The 5,135-nt window shown below is 39.1% G+C and overlaps 1 non-coding gene across 1 annotated transcript; it reads right to left on the reverse strand.

Annotated features, from left to right (window-relative positions):
- Positions 1-4,622: 4,622 nt before the first annotated feature.
- TRNAE-UUC lies at positions 4,623-4,694 on the reverse strand. The gene has a single exon. It is a non-coding gene; the product is annotated as a tRNA-Glu (tRNA).
- Between the last annotated feature and the right edge of the window lie 441 nt (positions 4,695-5,135).

Below are 5,135 nucleotides of genomic sequence, written 5' to 3' on the forward strand. Positions count from 1 at the left end.
GGCCAGAGGGGAAGTTGGATTAGAAGTAGGTGGGCAATAAGGTGAAGGTTTAAAAAATTGCATGCTATGACTGATTCCCTAAGATGATGTATGAGGTGTGATTACAAAGTAATGAGAGATATTTTCATGTGTGACTTGTCTTATGTTTTAATCACACCTCATATATGGAATGTGTGTCATTTTATACAATGTTTGAAAATTACCACAACCTAGGGGATTTGGCAGGAAATGTTGAGTTGTTATTGAGTGCTCTTTTGCTAGGAAACCGTACCCTGGTTTCTCCTCAGAGAATGTACGTAATTATAAGACTATGAAGAGTCTTTTCCTTTGAGAATATGTAGTTCTAGGCATGTCACTTATGAGAAGAGAGAAACACTGTATGTATAAAGTTGTGATCGTTTAAACACTTCTTGGAGAAGGCAATGGCACCCCACTCCAGTACTCTTGCCTGGAAAATCCCATGGACGGAGGAACCTGGTGGGCTGCAGTCCATGGGGTCGTTAAGAGTCGGACACGACTGAGTGACTTCACTTTCACTTTTCACTTTCATGCATTGGAGAAGGAAATGGCAACCCACTCCAGTGTTCTTGCCTGGAGAATCCCAGGGACGGGGGAGTCTGGTGGGCTACCATCTACGGGGTCACACAGAGTCGGACACGACTGAAGCGACTTAGTAGCAGCAGCAGCAGCAAATACTTCTCAGCCCTGTAACGATTGTTGTAAACTACCTGGCAATGATGATAAAAATGAAACTTTTGTGAATATACAATAGACACATATGTGGAATTAAAGAGGAAGCTTATTAATTAAAATTATGAAAGTGATAATAGTAAAGGATTTCTATACTAAACAACTGTCATACTTCTTTCAGGCATTTGCCTTTATTATCTAAAGGTCTTCTAATAGAATTCAGGTGGGTATTTGACAGACATGAAAACATTAACATTGAAACATATAGACAGCATTTTAAAAAGCAGAGACATGACTTTGCCAACAAAGGTCCATCTAGTCAAGGCTATGGTTTTTCCAGTGGTCATGTATGGATGTGAGAGTTGGACTCTAAAGAAAGCTGAGTGCCGAAGTATTGATGCTTTTGAACTGTGGTGTTGGAGAGTCCCTTGGACTGCAAGGAGATCCAACCAGTCCATCCTAAAAGAAATCAGTCCTGAACATTCATTGGAAAGACTGATGCTGAAGCTGAATCTTCAATACTTTGGCCACCTGATTTGAAGAACTGACTCATTTGAAAAGACCCTGATGCTGGGAAAGATTGAACGCAGGAGGAGAAGGAGACAACAGAGGATGAGATGGTTGGATGGCATCACTGACTCAATGGACGTGGGTTTGAGTAAGCTCTGGGAGTTGGTGATGGACAGGGAAGCCTTGGCGAGCTGCAGTCCATGGGGTTGCAAACAGTTGGAGACGACTGAGTGACTGAACTGAATAGTTGGTTCACAATGTTGTGTTAATTTTGAGTGTACAGTAGACTTAGTTATATGTATTCAGACTTTATATATATATATACATATATATATTATATTCTTTTTCATTATAGGTTATTATATGATATTGAATATGGACTTTTAAAAACAGTTCTTGCTGTAGCTAAAAGAACACTTATAACCGACTTCACAAGAGAATAACCATATTTTAAGAACCTAAGATTTGAAGTTGAAGATGTCAAATGCAAAAAAAAAAAAAGGAAAGTAGAAGAAAAGTAGCCAATTATGAGATTGATAATAATTGGATTCTGTCTTTGGTCACATGGAACTAAATCCATGATTATCAATATTAGATCTTGAGGGACAGATATGGCCAATCCAACATAAGAAGTAAAAATGTCAGCAGAAGCCATAGTTGCACACAGCAGATTATAAAAAGGGAAATTTAAAGAGCCATTTTATCTGGAGTGTGTAATTTTCAAAATGACTTAGAGCAGTAGTTCTCAAACTTTATGGCTCATAGAAGTCACCAGGAATGCAAATTTCTCATTAGTGGTAGGACAGGAATTCTGCATTTTATTCTGATGTAGGGGGTCTTCTGATCATGTTTTTAAAGTAGCACAAAGAAAGTAAGAATACTTATATAATTGAGATTTTTCATTATGACTTTCCTATATAATTTAATATGGCTTCCCAGGTGGCACAGTAGTAAAGAATCTGCCTGCCAAGCAGGAGATGCAAGAGACACAGATTTGATCCCTGGATCAGGAAGATCCCCTGGAGAAGGAAGTGACAACCATTCCAGTATTCTTGCCCAGAAAATCCCATGGACAGAGGACCCTGGCGGGCTATACAGCTCACAGGATCTCAGAGTCAGATATGACTGAGCGGGGTTGCAAAGAGTCAGATACAACTGAGCGACTGAGCACATAATTTAATAGTGATAAGACTCAGATTTTTAAAATTTAGCAAAACTTACACTTGGGAAATAAATTCATTTAAAAATATTTCCCCTAAGTTTAATTATTTGAGGGGTCTGTATCCTTAGGGTATCTAAGAGAATGCAGTGAGAAGTTGATTTTCTCTAGACTATGATTAATGACTCGAAAATCAAAAAGAAATAGGAGAAATAATTTAAGGTTCAATTTTCAAAGTTAGGGGTTATCATTCAAGATAGATCAGTGTTGCCAGAGGGTGATGCTGTAATGTGAAAACCAGGTTGGAGGCATTCATATTCGTATGCGTCTAATTTGAGTATGCAAATATAGACTTCTCGCTGAGAAGCCCTTTTGCAAATTTTGCCCACAATTGCAAATGAGAGCTCAGAATGTACTACTCCCACAGCCTCCGAAGGGTCCCAAGCTGAGCAGATCCCATCTGCCCGGGGATTCTACCACTTGTAAAAGCAGCAGCTGCCGCTTCTCTGGTGTATGTTGCTGTGAAACTCCCAAGCGAAATAAAAGATTGACATCTGGGCTTAATTTCACTTCAATAGAAACTTTATCATGCTATGTTTGTCATGATTCCAAGAGGGATTTTTAAAATAATTAATGAGAAAGATACATTTCTCAAAACTCCCAGTTGAGTTCTCACACATGTTTTATTACAAAGATGTCTGTCACAGAAAAACAGGATTGTATTACTTACACTAATATAAAAGGAGATTGATAAATAAGGTACTGAGCAACTGTATCTTATTTGCTTCAGCAAATATAGAGAAAAAAGATAAATTTTATTCCAGCTTATTTGTGGTATTTCCACATAGTAGGAGCTGTGCAAGCAAGGTTTTGAAATCACTGGAAATATATTTATGAAAATGACACAAGGGAGATGGCTCCCTTTCCAGTGCCATTAAGAGTGAGGGGAAGGGAGGAACACAAGTCAAATTATATTGCTATGATACAAGGACATACAGACCAGAGAAGGGGCAAAAAGGAGAGTGGGCCATCTTACCTGGAGAAGACTGAAAATTCTCCCTAGAAAGGTGAGCTGAGACTTCTAAAAAAGTGTTTAGACCAGGAGGATAAGTGTACCATGTAGGACGTCCTGGGAACCTCATGGGAATTTGAGGAATACCAGCAATTTGATGGGGTAAAAGGGGGAGCAGATAAATGTCAAAACTAGAGAGGCAGACAGGAACAGGGCTGGCGGTTCAGGGGCTCTGCCTCCATGGGAGTTACGTCAGAACCGCGAGGGTAGGTCTCCTGCATCAGGACCTTAAAACAGATCCATAAACGATGATTATATGTATTGCCAAGATTGATAACTACAGCGCCAATGCATTCTCGATGTTAATGTACATGTGGTATGTGAATATTCCACATTTTAACGTAGGGCTTAATGTCATATATATAAAATACTAAAACTTGAACATTTCTTTAATTTACTGCTGCAAATAAATAATACATTATTTTCATTGTAGTTAGGATAACCTATGTAGAAGGGATTTGAGAAAGGAGATGGAAGTCCAGGCAGGAGGCTATTCCAGTAGTTCTGGTAATAAGCATGAAGCCAGGCAGTATCCTAGGAGATAAATAGGAGGAATAAAAATAAGATTAGGAAAGAGACCTAAGGGACAAGACTTGATCACAGATGCAGGTGTGAGGCGGAGAATTCAAGGGTGCCTCTGAGGTCTCTGGTCTGGATGCCCTATGGACAAATTTAGCATGAATATCCCCACTTGAAATATTCAGATTTTACCAATTCCATCCAAACCAGCAGGAATACCACTTTTTCCATGTGTTTCCTGCTATCCCTGGTAACAGTCTTCCTTCTGACCATCCTTAGAAACCTACCTGTATTTCTCTGTGGTGCTTATGGTTTCTAGCCATTTGCTGGCATGATACACACAAGTCTGCACAGTGAGTGTGCTCCTCAGTCCTTACAACCGTGTGCAAGACCCCACGGTTCTGTACGGAGAAGATATGATATTGTGCCTACTGTGTCTCCTAGAAGTTTCTACCTTGAGATGCAGCTCCAAAGCCGGTGCTTTGTTTTGTTAAATTATTTATTAGAATCCTCTGGATTCTACTTAGGAACAAGTTCAGGGAAACTTGATGGTCCATGATTGTGGGCCTGGACAAGGAGTCCCATTTTTTCTTTCAGAAATGATCAAGCCATAGACAACAGGAACTTATATATATATTTTTTGGCTGCCCTGAGCAGCTTGTGCAATCTTAGTTCCCTGACCAGGAATTGAACCTGGGCCCTCAGCAGTGAAAGTGCCGAGTCCTAACCACTGGACTTCCAGGAAATTCCCCAAAGCCAGTATACTTAACCCTATAGGTGTATCATGGGCCCTGTTGGCACTCTAGAGGCAAACTGATCAAGTTAGGGATCTCTTTCAGAATGATTTTTTTTAATGCAAAGAGATAAAATACACAGATTTACAAGAGAAACCAATCACATTGAGACGTGGCTGTCAAAACAGCTTTGAAAAACAAATGTGTAATATATTACTATGTGTTTTTTATTAGTGTATTAAGTTCAAAAATACATCAAAATATAAACAAATTAAAAATAAATTTATCTGTAAAGATGTATCAGTGGGAAGTCTGTTGTTGCTAGATTGAATAAGGACATTAATCTCTGGAGAGGGCTTTGAAAAGGCTATAGGCATGTCTTGTTGGATAAACAGCTTATGTCAATTTTTTGTTATTGTTACAGACATTGAGACTGCTGATTCATAAATGT

This window comes from Bos indicus x Bos taurus, chromosome 17, assembly GCF_003369695.1.
Source record: "Bos indicus x Bos taurus breed Angus x Brahman F1 hybrid chromosome 17, Bos_hybrid_MaternalHap_v2.0, whole genome shotgun sequence".
Taxonomy (NCBI): domain Eukaryota; kingdom Metazoa; phylum Chordata; class Mammalia; order Artiodactyla; family Bovidae; genus Bos; species Bos indicus x Bos taurus.